This window comes from Triticum aestivum, chromosome 5A (genome assembly GCF_018294505.1).
Source record: "Triticum aestivum cultivar Chinese Spring chromosome 5A, IWGSC CS RefSeq v2.1, whole genome shotgun sequence".
Classification (NCBI taxonomy): domain Eukaryota; kingdom Viridiplantae; phylum Streptophyta; class Magnoliopsida; order Poales; family Poaceae; genus Triticum; species Triticum aestivum.
In genome coordinates this window covers 514844074-514861161 of record NC_057806.1, presented here as the reverse complement: position 1 = coordinate 514861161, position 17088 = coordinate 514844074, and the positions used below count along the sequence as shown (strand labels likewise).

General features: G+C 45.9%; 1 pseudogene; it reads right to left on the bottom strand.

The window, feature by feature from the left end:
* Positions 1-1460: 1460 nt before the first annotated feature.
* The window catches only part of LOC123101472 (protein JINGUBANG-like), an 18588-nt pseudogene continuing 2960 nt past the window's right edge, over positions 1461-17088 (bottom strand).

Sequence of the window (17088 nt, the reverse complement as noted above, 5' to 3'; positions counted from 1 at the left end):
AAGAGATGATTAACAATTTCATCCCCTCCACAAAAGGGGCAGTTCTTGTCACCTTTCCAACCTCTACGGAGCAAGTTATCTTTAGTGAGAATACTATTTCTGGGAGTTACCCGCATGAAAACCTTCACACTAGGCAACATTTTAACTTTCCACATAAAGAGATGTGGGTACTTAACCCCTTTTTCAATCAAATGTCTATAAAAAGACTGGACGGAATAAATGCCATTCTTTATCAGGGTCCATACAACCTCATCATTTCTTTTGTTCAGAACAAGAGAGGCACAAACCTCTTTAATGTGATTCCATAATTCAAGAGAATCTCCTATCAGAGTCCTCCTGAATCTCACATTATTTATTCTCTTGTCAAGGATATTTCTAACAAACTTGTTTTTATCAAAGCATATGTTGTATAATCTAGGGAAACTACATTTCAGGGATTTAGGTCCAATCCACCAATCTTCCCAAAACATCACATTGTCCCCATTCCCTACAATAAACCTACACACACAGAGAGATAGGAAATGATCTTTATGTTTAAGAATATCACACCAGAACTGAGAATCCCCTGTCTAGATGTGACTGCATTCAAACATTTGTCCTTTATTTATTTATTACTAATAATCTCCTACCATAAGCCTTCCGAATCAAGAAGTTTCCACCACCACTTATACAACAGAGCTTTGTTCATCAAAGTTAAATTTTGAATCCCTAATCCACTCATGTCTTTAGGTCCGCAAATCTCAGACCACTTAACAAGATGATTATTTTTTTCTTATCAACATTGTCTTGCCATAGTAGCCTAGATCTAAAAAAACTCCATACATTTACAAACACCCACTAGTAACCCTTAAAAAGACATCATAAAGTATGGAATCCCAGTTAACGAAGACTGTATCAGGGTGATTCTCCCAGGACTAGCTAGTAATCTCCCCTGCCAGTTTTCACATTTACCTTCCATCGTCTCCTTAGGAGGTTTCCAATGTTTGTTTCTAATCCTTTTTTCATCTAGAGGGAGTCCCGAGTATTTCATGGGTAAAGTACCAACAAGGCAAGTAAAAATCCCAGTATAGGCATCTGCCTTATAAACAACATCTCCAAAAAGAAAGAGTTCATTTTTGTGAAAGTTATTTTTTTAACCAAACATTTGCTCAAAGAGACATAAAACATATTTAAAATTGGGAGCACTGTCATAATCATCCTGTAACAAAAAATTTTGTTATCTACATACTGAAGCATATTAACACCATTTACAGTATTTTCAGTGAAAACCCATTTTATAAGACCAACTTTTTAGCACTGGTAAGCATAAATAGCCAAGGCATCAGCTGCCAAATCAAAATTTAGAGGAGATAATGAATCCCCCTGAGGGATATCCCATTTAACCCATGGGGACCCCAATAAACCCACTTTGCTGATCCCAGCACATTGTTTCCATGCGCGCACGTACGATTACTTCGACCTCACTTAGCTGCCACGTGCACGGGCTTCAGCTCCGGCGTCTAGTATAGCGCCCATGCTTCCGCGTACGGCGCCGGAGCCGGACGGCCCCTCCACACATGCGACGGTTGCGGTGGTGCTGGTGTCTTCCCCGTCACCAAAGCTGGCACGACTCGCTCTGCTTTCGTGTCCGACAGACACATACCTTGACCGACCCGTCGAGGCTTCCGCTGTACACCACGAACCGTCGATCATCGTCCAAACCTTCTCGTCCATGGCAATGCACTTCATGGGTTCGGTGTGTCCGACTAGCATGCTTAGACAGACATGCTCTGCCCCATCACAACGCCAAATGTAGAGGGGGCCAGTCGGCTGAGCTTCTTACGACGACGTTGCCGCACATCGCCAGGCACATCATGTAACGCCCTAGATGTGGCTATATGTCCCACGTGTCGAAGCACGACTTAGAGGCATAACCACATTGAAAGCAATGTCGCAAGTGAGGTAATCTTCACACAACCCATGTAATACATAAGGGAAAGAGATGCATAGTTGGCTTACAATCGCCACTTCACACAAAACAAAAATAAAGCAGTACATCATCCAGATACACACAAGGTCCGACTACGGAACCCAAAATAAAAGAAGCCTACCCCAAATGCTACACAGATCCCCGATCGTCCCAACTGGGCTCCACCTGATCAACTGGAATCAAAACAAGACAATGAACACGATCTTTAACGAGCTCCTCCTTGAGCTTGGTTGCATCACCTGTACGGTCTCATCGGCACCTGCAAGCTGGTTTAGGAAGTATCTGTGAGTCACGGGGACTCAGCAATGTCACACCCTCGCGATCAAGACTATTTAAGCTTATAGGAAGGGTAAAAGGTATCAGGTGGAGTTGCAGCAAGCGACTAGCATATATGGTGGCTAACATACGCAAATGAGAGCGAGAAGAGAAGGCAAAGCACGTTCGAGAATCTATGATCAAGAAGTGATCCTAGAACAACCTACGTCAAGCATAACTCCAACACCGTGTTCACTTCCCGGACCCCGCCGGAAAGAGACCATCACGGTTACACACGCGGTTGATGCATTTTAATTAAGATCAACTTCAGGTTTTCTACAACCGAACATTAACAAATTCCCATCTGCCCATAACCGCGGGCACGGCTTTCGAAAGTTCAAAACCCTGTAGGGGTGTCCCAACTTAGCCCATCACAACCTCTCACGGTCAACGAAGGATATTCCTTCTCCCAAGACAATCCAATCAGGCTCGGCATCCCGGTTACAAGACATCCTCGACAATGGAAAAAAAAGTCCAGCAAGACCACCCGCTGTGCCAAAAAATCCCGATAGGAGCTTCACATATCTCATTCTCAGGGCACACCGGATAAGCTAAGCATACGGGAGCCAACGTAAACCAAGTTGCCAAGGGACGGCCCCGCACGGTGCTCTGGGTTGGACCAACACTCAGAGGAGCACTGGCCCGGGGGGGGTTAAAATAAAGATGACCCTTGGGCTGGTTGACCCAAGGGAAAGAAAAGGCTAGGTGGTGAATGGTAAAACCAAGGTTGGGCCTTGCTGGAGGAGTTTTATTCAAGGCGAACTGTCAAGGGGTTCTCATTATAACCCAATCGCGTAAGGAACGCAAAATTCGGGAACATAACACCGATATGGCAGAAACTAGGGCGGCAAGAGTGGAACAAAACACCATGCATAAGGCCGAGCATTCCACCCTTTACCAAGTGTATAGATGCATTAATTAGATAAGAGATATTGTGATATCCCAACAAAATATCCATGTTCCAACATGGAACAAACTCCAATCTTCACCTGCAACTAACAATGCTATAAGAGGGGCTGAGCAAAGCGGTAACATAGCCAAACAACGGTTTGCTAGGACAAGGTGTGTTAGAGGCTTGGTTCAACAATATGGGAGGCATGATAAGCAAGTGGTAGGTATCGCAGCATAGGCATAGAAAAAGAGAGAGCATCTAAAAAGCAAAGATAGAAGTGATTTGGATGGTATGGTCATCTTGCCTGAGATCCCGCAAGGAAGAATAACGAGTTCATGAAGAAGACAAACGGACGTAGTCGAACGGATCCTCACAGACGCGGCGTTATCGGAACTAACCCGAAGAAGCAACACCGGAAAGAAGCAAACAACATAGTAAACAACCCCCACATAATCATGGCATGATGCACAACCAAGTATGATGCATGTCCGGTTTAATGATACATGTCATGGCAAAGTGCACAAACAACTCTACAAGTTAAGTGGAGCTCAATATGCAATGGGTTGCATATTGACAAAACACCACATCGATTATTTAGTTCGATCTCGTTTATGTACCCCAACAATGTTAAATGTTGTTAAGCATGTCAAGAGGTGAAACATAAAGGAATTATCTATCTAACCAATTTTTAAATGGGGCCGGATATAAGAAACAACGAATCCGGTAAATCCCCATATGCATTTAGAAATTTAATGCAACAATAATTTTAAACATTTTAATTGTTGTTATCATGATGCGGATGACATGACCAAATTTATGCAAGGTTTTGTGACAAAGTTAACAAGAGCATATTATGAAGCATTTGTCATCGTGGCGGAAATGGAAGGGGTGCCACGGCAATGATAACGAAAGCGGTGACGCGGCAACGATAACGGAAGCAGTGCCACGACAACGTCCCGGTTCCGGTAACTCGATTGAGATACCGATGCAAAGCGAAAGTGTGCGGAACATGACATGAAAGGATGGTGGGGTGAACTCGGATACCAAGTTCCCACATGTCGGTGGCAAGGCAAAAAGAGGGGTGACATGCACCGACAATTCAAGCACGGAGCAAGCACGAGCATCTCATACAACACACAACATTCTATCACGGGCGTCGTCTCGAGGGTTATACCTTCGAAGGGTGCATTCTCGGAGCGGTCCCGGGTTCGGTGCAAAATAGAGGAAGTATATGTTCTCGTGACGGTGGTTGTACACGGTCGTCGTGGAAGTAGTTGTTCACGGGTCGTTGTGGGAAGTTGTCCTTCTTGCGAACTTGTCGAATCCACGACGACGGTAGTTATTCCCGGCGCTTGTGACCCGCGGTTCTTCCGGCAACGGTGGTCGTACACGTCCGTAGATGTTCGGGTCATCACCGTTCGTAGCCAAAGAAGTTGAACTTGACGAAACCCTCGGCGACAGTAGTAGTGAATGTCGTCGATATCGTGGTACTTGGTGATATCCGTGCGTAGAGGTACTTTCCTGTCTTGACGATGGTCATACATGTTTTCGTAGATGAACTTGACTGATCCGAGGGATCTGGGTGCCACGGTACTTGGCGAAAAAAACACGTCGAAGGTACTTGTACTCGCATCATCGTGGAAGTAGTCGTTCGGGCTCCCATGTGGACTTGCCGGTCTTGGTCTCCGCGGCGTAGTTGTACAAAAACATCGTCGGAACTTGGACGAATCCAGAGGCGTGCACGGCTAGTAGAGGAACTTGACGCATCCAAACATAGCAACAAAATAGGCCTCGGTTCTTGGTGGTCAACGAAGGGAGGCGGCCGACGGAGTAGCAACAGGGTGCGCACACTGGCGGCGGCATCCACGAGCAGAGGCACAGCGCTGGTCATGGGCACCGGCGGCGACCGGACGCGGGAGGCAGCGGAACGGAACAGCGAAGGAGCAGCTGCAGCGAGGCAGCGGTGCAATGGCTTGCTGGACTTGGACGGCGACGGCGCACGGGAGAAGAGGAACTTGGCGTATCCACGCGTAGGGGTACTTGGCAATCGACGGAAGTCGTGGTACTTGTCGGTCCGGGTCTTGGCGTAACCGGTGCACACAAACATTCCCACTCGGGCTTCACGGAGGCATCGGTTCAAGCTGCTCCTGCTCGGGAGGAGGCACTGCAAGCGTGCAACAGCTAAAGAGCCCCCGGTCTTGGTGTCCAGCGGCAGCAACACGGACGGTCGGACGGATGCAGGGAGCAGAAGGGGAGGCCGCAGAGACGAGGTGGAGGAGCTGCAGGTGGGGCGGACGGCGCGGAGCGGCGACCTGCTGCTGGTCGCCAGCGCGGGCGAGACAAGGGGCGGCGGAGCGCCATGGCTGAGGGAGCAGAGAAGGGGGCGAAGTAGAGGAGGAGGGTGGCGGGCGGTGGCGCTGGACCGCGGCGGCTGGAAGGCGACAAACGCGCAAGGGACGGCGGAGGATGAAGCGACAAAGGGGCGGCGGCGACGGGACGCGAGGTGCAGATGCGAGGCCATGGCAGGAGCGGCGCGGGTCATGGGTGCCGGCGGCGACCGGATGCAGTGGCAGGATGGCGAGGTGGGAGCAAGCACGAGGGCGCGGCGCTGGTCTCTCTCTTCCTCTCTAGCGGCGCATCGAGGGAGGAGGGATCGAGCACGGGGCTGCGCTGGAGGGAGATCGAGAGAGAGGTCGGGATCGAAGGAAACGGGCAGGAGGGAGAGAGATGGGATCGAGGGAGCATCTCCCTGAGCTGACGGCGCGAGGTGGATCGGGGGGAAGGGAGCGAACGGCTAGGGTTAGAGCAGTGGGCTGCGGGAGATGGCCTTGGAGCCGGCGGCTGGTTGGGCCTAGGCATGGGCCCTAGAGAGAAGTGGGGAAGCAGGCCGGCCTGGCAGACCTCTCCCTCCCCCTCATATTTCTTTAGCAGCAAAAAAACATTAGTGAAAAAAGAAGAAGAGAGGGTTAGGGACAGAATTGGAGCATGGGGATAATTTCCTCGGATTCACAAAAATGTGCTCTTTCCGCGAAAATAGAAATGGCCAAGATTGAAAGATTAAATTCAAATGTATTTGAATTTAATTCAACTCGTTTGAAAGGAGTAGGGATCTGAAGTTCCCAAAAATGTTGAACATTTAGGAAGAGCCTCGATAAAACGATAAAAGAATATGAGGACAAGTCGTTGATCAAGAATTGAGATAACAAGGTATTGGGATTTATTCGCAAGTGTGTCAATGGTTAATTCCAAAAGAACGGAATATTTAATAATAGCTCCATGATTATTAGGAGGATATGTTATATAGAGAAATCACCAGGTGAACTCCCTCGGTTTAAATGGACTGAAAATCCATATGATTTAATTATTTGATTTGAGATGCAAAGATTAAAGACATGATGACATGATTACATGATGCAAATGCACATGATGCAAAGATGAAAACGATGAACCAAACAAATCACACGACGAAACCCGGAAACATGGAAGGCATCTGAAGCTCCGGTCTTGGGGCGTTACAACACTCCACCACTACGAGAGGATCTCGTCCCGAGATCTAGAATGGCACCGGAGGGGAAAACAGAAGAGAAAGAGAAGAGGTAGAACTAAGTTGCTTCTTTGACCAATGAGTGAAACCACGAACCTTGAGAGGTTGAACAAATTGAAAGAAAGAATGCAACAAAGAAGAACAAAATTGCAAACACTCCGTTAAGAAAGAGGAACAAGAAAGAACCGATTCGGGTAGCACTCCGGTTGAAAAGAGATGAAAGACTTGATAAGATGAAAGAACTTGAAAAGGGGCACGACACTCCGGTTGGATGGATAAGCAAGGAAAAAAATGATCTTGGCAAACGAGATGATAGGACGAAGAGAGCAACGTCACAATGCCTCCGGAATGAAAGAAAAGAAGGTAGATCATCAGAATAAGAGATCGGAGAAAGAAATGACAACTCTCACAAATAGAATTGAAAGAGTATGCCTACGAAGAAAAAGTTGAACGGAGTTGTTGGAAAACCAACAATGAAAAGAGTAAGCTTGTTGTGGGCTTATGGAAAACATCTCAAAACTATGAGGTGAAATTCTGCCACTAACGAAAAATAATATATTGGATTGGTATCAACAAGGAGACGAGAAACTTATTTCACCGGGAGGATAAAAGAAGAACTTGGGTCATTTATGAGTACCATGATAGCAACAATCCTTAGGGAAAGCTTTAGGTGAAACATGACACAAGACAACTCCAACGAAAAGATTGATGGGTTTAAATATCTCATTATTGAAGAACGATATAGTACCACCTCAAAAGATAAGGGAGACACAATTCCACTATGGATTGCAAGATAAAGAATGTTTTAGATCCTCTCAAAAGAATGTTGATGAACACTTCGAGAAGGAAATTAAATCCTTGATGAAACCATCATGTAGAGCCTCCATGAAGAACTCCGGTAATAAAAGGATGATCAAACGAAAGGAAAGAGAAGTTGAAAACACAAGGTGAAGCCTTGCGATGATTTAGATAAATCTTCACGACGATATAATGCAGAAAAGCTTGTAACTCCAGAAAAGAAAGATGAAACAAATGAAAACGAGAATTTGATGAGCCTCCGGAATAGGGAATTGAGTTCACTCGATGAAACAAAAATAAGAATTACGTTATGCGTATCCTTCACCAATTTAAATTGATGACAAGCAATGGATTTGGCATACTACTTATTCTCGTTGAAAAGGATTTAGAGAGATATAGCGCAACTTGAGAAGGTCTTCGAAGATCCACCGGTAGGATGAAAGAACGAATGAATCTGTATGATAATGAAGGAGAAGAACTCTTGAACGAACCACCGTAAGAAATGAAAATGAACGAAGAAAAAAATAAAGAAACATCGGGAAGAATTAGCAAATGAACGAAAATGCTTGCTAGGATTTAGATACATGAGAATGAAGAGATCATGAACTGATTAGAGATCACTTGAACGAAGCACCGGTAAGATTGGAGAATGATAACTGAAAGCTGAGAATGAATAAACCTGAATTGATGGACTCCGGATAATCAAACTGAGAAGACTCTTGAATTGCTCCGGATGGATGAAAAGAATTATCACAATCGAATACAATTATGAGAGGATGGCAACAAGCTAGAACCATGAATCTTGAAGAGAAAAGGAGCAAGATTTAGAAAAAATCTTCTTCGGTCTTCCAATCTGAAAATGAGGACGAGAAACACCACCATGAATTATTTAGACGCTCCGGAAGAATGAAAGTGAAGAGATTGAGCCAACGATGAAAAGAATTCGACAGGTCTTGGAGAAAAACATAAGACTGATGATAATTCATTCCTACGTCAAACTTTGAAAAGAATTTGAGAAGCTCTGGGAAAATAAGAAGAGTCAGGTAAGATCCTGGAAAAAGACCTATGGGTTAGGGCCCACTGAAAAGATACACCGTTGGAATGATTGCTTGAAAAGAGAGATTCCACCAGTTGAAATAAATGGCTTGAATGAGGGAACATCCTTGAAAGATCTTGAACGAATGCAGAGTGTGAACACGAATCTTCGAGATATCTTGAGCACTCCGAAACAGTTGAATAGCGAGAAATGACTGAATATAATGTGCACCGGCATGAGAAGGCATTTGAAAAACGGAAAAGAATATGATCAACACCGAAAGCTTGAATTGGATTCACCAGAGAAGAAAAAGAATGAAGAATGATTAACTTGAGACTCCGTTAGCATCTTCATGAGAATCACCGGATAAGAATATTGACGGAAAAGGATGGAGAGACTTCACAAGAATAAAAGGATACTTGATAAAGAAATCCGAGTCCTCGAAGAAAAAGGGGTGGGTGGGCGGGAAAAACAAAGGCAACTTTGAGACGGATGAAACAAACACCGTTGAGAAGAACTGATACTTGATCTTGCGGATGTTGAAATGTTCGGATCCACTTGAAGAGAAAACACGCCGGTTGAAAAGGATTGACATGACAATCTCGATTATCATGAAGGATTGATATTCACATAAGAGTATGAGAACAACATTTAGGAAAGGTATGGAATCAACATTTGACTTCGAAGCAACTCGAATACCACAACTCAAAACAAAACAAAGGATTGGCTTGCGGAATAAGCCGGAACAAACATATGATATAGATTTCGTCCAAAGTTTTCGTGGTGGGGCCTACACGGGCTCGATCGTACAGTACCATCATGTATAAGGCAGTGCACATGACATACGAAGCGTCCCCGAGTCGGCATAGCCAAGGACTCTTTAAGACACAACGAGACCACTGTAAAACCAACCGTGGATAGGAGGACCACTAGACGTCGAACCCCAATTTCATATCATACATCTGTCGGAAAGATATCCTAAGAGCTACTTGAATTCCCACTTATAAACTCCCGAAACTTTCCGGTTATGCAATCAGGTGTTGGGGATACAGGGGAAGCATAATATCTCACGCAAAACTAGCAAATCCTACATCAAGCTGTATCCATCCTTCAACACATAACCAAGAAACCTTCGGAAATCGTTTACCTCAACCTTCAAAAAGCATCCGTTATACGAGTTATGGTAATACTCCCGAACTCCCGCCCCAGTACTGGGTGGCGTCAAGGTTATCTCACCAACAAATGCATAAAAGAGATTTTTGATGTCAGCGAACTCAGGTATTCCAGAACTGCAATGATAAAATTGTGACGACAACACCTCGGAGCTCAACTCCCCGGGACACTGCCACAACCCATAAATGTCAGGAGGCACCAAGAACAATGTTCTCGTCACAAAACCATCGGAACGATTCCAAGATACCCGCGTGATCCTAAATTTTTTTTAGTGAAATTTGAGAAGAGAAGAGTCAAAACTTTACGTCAGGATGTCTCATCAGAGCGATGAAGGGACTGGGGAGTAAAAATAATTCCTAACTATCCAATATATAATTCCTAAATGACTCAAAACATTTTTCTAGACTCAACAACGCCAACGATTCGATCAAGCAGGGGGCTCCTAAGGTCGGGAAAGGCTCTGATACCAACTTGTAACGCCCTCGATGCGGCTATATCTCCCATGTTTTGAAGCACGACTTAGAGGCATAACCGCATTGAAAGCAATGTCGCAAGTGAGGTAATCTTCACACAACCCATGTAATACATAAGGGAAAGAGATACATAGTTGGCTTACAATCGCCACTTCACACAAAACAAAAATAAAGCAGTACATCATCCAGATACACACAAGGTCTGACTACGGAACCCAAAATAAAAGAAGACTACCCCAAATGCTACACAGATCCCCGATCGTCCCAACTGGGCTCCACTACTGATCAACTGGAATCGGAACAAGACAACGAACACGATCTTTAACGAGCTCCTCCTTGAGCTTGGTTGCATCACCTGTACGGTCTCATCAGCACCTGCAAGCTAGTTTTGGAAGTATCTGTGAGTCACGGGGACTCAGCAATCTCACACCCTCGCGATCAAGACTATTTAAGCTTATAGGAAGGGTAAAAGGTATGAGGTGGAGCTGCAGCAAGCGACTAGCATATATGGTGGCTAACATACGCAAATGAGAGCGAGAAGAGAAGGCAAAGCACGTTCGAGAATCTATGATCAAGAAGTGATCCTAGAACAACCTACGTCAAGTATAACTCCAACACCGTGTTCACTTCCCGGACCCCGCCGGAAAGAGACCATCACGGTTACATACGCGGTTGCTGCATTTTAATTAAGATCAACTTTAGGTTTTCTACAACCAGACATTAACAAATTCCCATCTGCCCATAACCGTGGGCATGGCTTTCGAAAGTTCAAAACCCTGCAGGGGTGTCCCAACTTAGCCCATCACAAGCTCTCACGGTCAACGAAGGATATTCCTTCTCCCAAGACAATCCGATTAGGCTCGGCATCCCGGTTACAAGACATCCTCGACAATGGTAAAACAAGTCCAGTAAGACCACCCGCTGTGCCAACAAATCCCGATAGGAGCTGCACATATCTCGTTCTCAGGGCACACTGGATAAGCTAAGCGTACGGGAGCCAACGTAACCCAAGTTGCCAAGGGACGGCCCCGCACGGTGCTCTGGGTTGGACCAACACTCAGAGGAGCACTGCCCCGGGGGGGTTAAAATAAAGATGAGCCTTGGGCTGGCCGACCCAAGGGAAAGAAAAGGCTAGGTGGCGAATGGTGAAACCAAGGTTGGGCCTTGCTGGAGGAGTTTTATTCAAGGCGAACTGTCAAGGGGTTCCCATTATAACCCAACCGCGTAAGGAACGCAAAATCCGGGAACATAACACCGATATGACGGAAACTAGGGCGGCAAGAGTGGAACAAAACACCAGGCATAATGCCGAGCCTTCCACCCTTTACCAAGTGTATAGTTGCATTAAGTAGATAAGAGATGTTGTGATATCCCAACAAAATATCCATGTTCCAACATGGAACAAACTCCAATCTTCACCTGCAACTAACAATGCTATAAGAGGGGCTGAGCAAAGCGGTAACATAGCCAAACAACGGTTTGCTAGGACAAGGTGGGTTAGAGGCTTGGTTCAACAATATGGGAGGCATGATAAGCAAGTGGTAGGTATCGCAGCATAGGCATAGCAAAAAAGCGAGCATCTAGCAAGCAAAGATAGAAGTGATTTCGAGGGTATGGTCATCTTGCCTGAGATCCCGCAAGGAAGAAGAACGAGTCCATGAAGAAGACAAACGGACGAAGTCGAACGGATTCTCATAGACACGACGTTATCGGAACTAACCCGAAGAAGCAACACCGGAAAGAAGCAAACAACATAGTAAACAACCCCCACATAATCATGGCATGATGCACAACCAAGTATGATGCATGTCCGGTTTAATGATACATGTCATGGCAAAGTGCACAAACAACTCTACAAGTTAAGTGGAGCTCAATATGCAACGGGTTGCATATTGACGGAACACCACATCGATTATTTAGTTTGATCTAGTTTATGTTCCCAACAATGTTAAATATTGTTTAGCATGTCAAGAGGTGAAACATAAAGGAATTATCTATCTAACCAATTTTTAAATGGGGCCGGATATAACAAACAACGAATCCGGTAAATCCCCATATGCATTTAGAAATTTAATGCAACAACAATTTTAAACATTTTAATTGTTGTTATCATGATGCGGATGACATGAACACATTTATGCAAGGTTTTATGACAAAGTTAACAAGAGCATATTATGAAGCATTTGTCATCGTGGCGGAAACGGAAGGGGTGCCACGGCAATGATAACTAAAGCGGTGCCACGACAACGATAACGGAAGCGGTGCCACGGCAACGTCCCGGTTCCGATAACTCGATTGAGATACCGATGCAAAGGGAAAGTGTGCGGAACATGACATGCAAGGATGGTGGGGTGAACTCGAATACCGAGTTCCCACATGTCGGTGGCAAGGCAAAAAGAGGGGCGACGTGCACTGACAATTCGAGCACGGAGCAAGCACAAGCATATCATACAACACATATCATTCGTTCATGGGCGTCGTCTCAAGGAATATACCTTCGAAGGGTGCATTCTCGGAGCGGTCCCGGGTTCGATGCAAAGTAGAGGAAGTATATGTTCTCGCGACGGTGGTTGTACATGGTCGTCGTGGAAGTAGTTGTTCACGGGTCGTTGTGGGAAGTTGTCCTTCTTGCGAACTTGTCGGATCCACGGCGATGGTAGTTGTTCCCGGCGCTTGTGACCCGCGGTTCTTCGGGCAATGATGGTCGTACACGTCCGTAGATGTTCGGGTCATGACCGTTTGTAGCCAAAGAAGTTGAACTTGACGAAACCCAGTGCGACAGTAGTAGTGGATGTCGTCGGTATCGTGGTACTTGGCGATATCTGTGCGTAGAGGTACTTTGCGGTCTCGACGACGGTCATACATGTTTTCGTAGACGAACTTGACTGATCCAAGGGATCTGGGTGTCGCGGTACTTGGCGAAAAAAACACGTCGAAGGTACTTGTACTCGCATCATCGTGGAAGTAGTCGTTCGGGCTCCCATGTGGACTTGTCGATCTTGGTCTCCGCGGCGTAGTTGTACAAAAACATTGTCGGAACTTGGATGAATCCAGAGGCGTGCATGGCTAGTAGAGGAACTTGACGCATCCAAACAAAGCAACAAAATAGGCCTCGGTTCTTGGTGGTCAACGAAGGGAGGCGGCCAACGGAGTAGCAGCAGGGTGCGCACACTGGTAGTGGCATCCACGAGAAGAGGCACAGCGCTGGTCGTGGGCACCAGCGACGACCGGACGCGGGAGGCAGTGGAACGGAACAATGAAGGAGCAGCTGCAGCGAGGTAGCGGTGCGGTGGCTTGCTGGACTTGGACGGCGACGACGCATGGGAGAAGAGGAACTTGGCGTATCCACGCGTAGGGGTACTTGGCAATTAACGGATGTCGTGGTACTTGTCGGTCCGGGTCTTGGCGTAACCGGTGCACACAAACATTCCCACTCGGGCTTCACGGAGGCATCGGTTCAAGCTGCTCCTGCTCGGGAGGAGGCACTGCAAGCGTGCAACAACTAAAGAGCCCCCGGTCTTGGTGTCCAGCGGCAGCAACACAGACGGCCGGATGGATGCAGGGAGCAGAAGGGGAGGCCGCAGAGACGAGGTGGAGGAGCTGCATGTAACACCCTCGATGCGACTATAGCTCCCACGTGTCGAGGCACGACTTAGAGACATAATCGCATTGAAGGCATATGTCACAAGTTAGGCAATCTTCACAACATCCCTGTAATATAATAATGGAAGGGGAGATAACATAGTTGGCTTACACTCGCCACGTCAATCAAGTACATAAATAACATTACATCATCCAAACACTCATGGCCCGACTACGATGCCAAAATACACGGTCCCAATCACCCCAACTGGGCACCACTACTGATCATCGGGAAAGGAAACATAGTAACGTTGAGAGTCTTCGTCGAACTCCCACTTGAGCTCATACGCGTCTCCTGGAGCAGAATCATCAGGCCCTGCATCTGGTGTAATAGTAATCTGTGAGCCACAGGGACTCAGCAATCTCGCACCCTCACGATCAAGACTATTTAAGCTTATAGGTATGGCAAGGTAAATATAGGTGGAGCTGCAGCAAGCGACTAGCATATATGGTGGCTAACTTATTCGCAAAAGAGAGCGAGAAGAGGAGGCAAAGTGCGAGCGAGAAACTAGAGAACAGCCTGCGCAAACATTACTCCAACACCGTGTCCACTTCCGGGAATCCGCCGAGAAGAGGCCATCATGGTAACACACTCAGTTGATTCATTTTAATTAAGTTAAGGTTCAAGTTATCTACAACCGGACATTAACAAATTCCCATCTGCCCATAACCGCGGGCACGGCTTTCGAAAGTTCAAAACCCTGCAAGGGAGTCCCAACTTAGCCCATGACAAACTCTCACGGTCAACGAAGGAATAGACCTCCTCCCAAGACGTTCCGATCAGACTCGGTATCTCGGTTACTCAAGACACTTCGACAGGTTAAAACAAGACCAGCAACACCGCCCGAATGTGCCGACAAATCTCGATAGGAGTTGCACATATCTCTTTCTCAGGGCACACTCAGATAAGCAATCCGTACAACTAAAACCAGCCCTCGAGTTTCCCCGAGGTGGCGCTGCAAGGGGCTCTAGTTTGGACCAACACTCAGAGGAGCACTGGCCCGGGGGGGTTAAAATAAGATGACCCTTGAGTCTGCATAACCCAAGGGAAAGAAAAGGCTAGGTGGCAAATGGTAAAACCAAGGTTGGGCATTGCTGGAAAAGCTTTAATCAAGGCGAACCATCAAGGGGTTCCCATTATAACCCCAACCGCGTAAGGAACGCAAAATCCGGGAACATAACACCGATATGACGGAAACTAGGGCGGCAAGAGTGGAACAAAACACTAGGCGAGAGGCCGAGCCTTCCACCCTTTACCAAGTATATAGATGCATTAAGATAACAAGATAACATAATGATATCCCAACAAGTAAATAAATGTTCCAACAAGGAACAGCCTTCAATCTTCACCTGCAACTAACAACGCTATAAGAGGGGCTGAGCAAAGCGGTAACATAGCCAATCAACGGTTTGCTAGGACATGGTGGGTTAGAGGTTTGACATGGCAATTTGGGAGGCTTGCAAGCAAAAGGTAGGCATCGTAGCAATGGCATAGCAAAAGAGCGAGCAAACTAGCATAGCAAAGATAGTAGTGATTTCGAGGGTAGGATCATCTTGCCTGCACAATTGTCAGAGTTGACTGGATCCTCGAAAGCAAACTCAACGGGCTCCTCGTTAGCGAACTCGTTTCCCAGCTCTACCCAAACAAGACAAACAAGCAACAAGGATACAATCAACCACGTGCAAGACCAAGCAATATGATGAAATGATGATATGCTATGCGGAATGCGACGCGGGATGCAAAAGGCAAGATATGACAGGAAATGCATGAACCTGGCCTCAACTTGGAAATCCAAGTGTTCCACTGGAAAGATGAGATGAAATCGCTTGAAAACGATATAAAGAATGCCGGAATCGGAGTTACGGTTTGGAAATGGCAAGCGATTCAAAAATGACACCGGTCTGCGATTTACAGCAAGTAGCCAACTAAATGCAATGAGATGAACATCCTACAGCACCCAAACATGACAACAAAATACATGGCAGGGATGCATACAAGATGCTTAACAAAAGTCTAGCACTCAGCTACGGCCAATTCATCCATTAACAGGTTCAAACAAGCATGGCAAAAATGCATATGACAAACAGATCTCAGACTTTGTGAAATTAACACTTGTCTGGAATTTCAGATCAGGTAGCCCTCTACGGAGTAACACAACTACATGCTACAGGATCTGAACATGGCAAAGTAAAGCATGGCATGGAGCTACTCAAAGTGATTAACAAAAGTCCCTTAGTGACCTTGAGCCAAAAGGGATCGGAAAATACAATTGCAAGCATGTGAACATGGCAAAAACATAATCAGTTTTCAGACTTAGTGAAAACTGGCACATGCTGAAATATAACTCAAGTAGGCATGTTTACGAGCTCGATGTACTCACTACAGAGCAAGTCATGGCAAGACAAGCATACACCCATCAAGAAGGCATAAAATTTAAGCTAGACATTGCAAGAACAATAGTATATCATGCACGGATCAACTACAACATCATCGGCAAAATTGCAAACAAGTTGACAATCTGCCCAAATTCACAAAGTAGCAAAAGTAGAGCTCGATTGACTCAAGCTAGGGTGCTCCATAATTGCAAACAAGGATATGGATGGATATAGCACTACAAGATTAACAAAATATCCTTACTGATCATCCTCAAAAGAGGCACATATCACTAGAAACAATAAGAACATATGGCATCATGAGATAAACAGCTCCAGGACTTAGTGAAATTACTAAGTCCCTGAAAACAGAATTAGCAAGTGCACCACTTTGCAAGCTTGCACTATTCACCACACACATCACAAAAATACATGGGTTGCACCTCTGGAAAGATGATAAAACCATTAACAAAACCTATGTAGAACTCACGGGCATATCATGCACACAATAATCATGGCAAAAATGACAAAAGTGCTAAACGGAGTAGCAGATCTGACAATTAACTCAAGTAGCCCTCTTCTAACAGCATTTCGGGCATCAAGATGAGCTCAAATGAAAATGATGCAATGGAATGAAATGATGTACTCTCTGAGATGAACATTTTGATATGCTATATGCATGAATCGGATCTACGGATGCAAAGTTACGGGACTGCAAACATGAGCGCTTGAACTGAAAATATCAGGGACTTAGAGAAAATTCAACCTCCGAGATCTAGGGTTACTGTTCACGCACGCGAACCGAGAACTCCGGCGAGGCGGCGGCGGCTCCGGCGAGCTCGAAGAAGTGGCGGGGAGGCGCGGGAGAGGTGG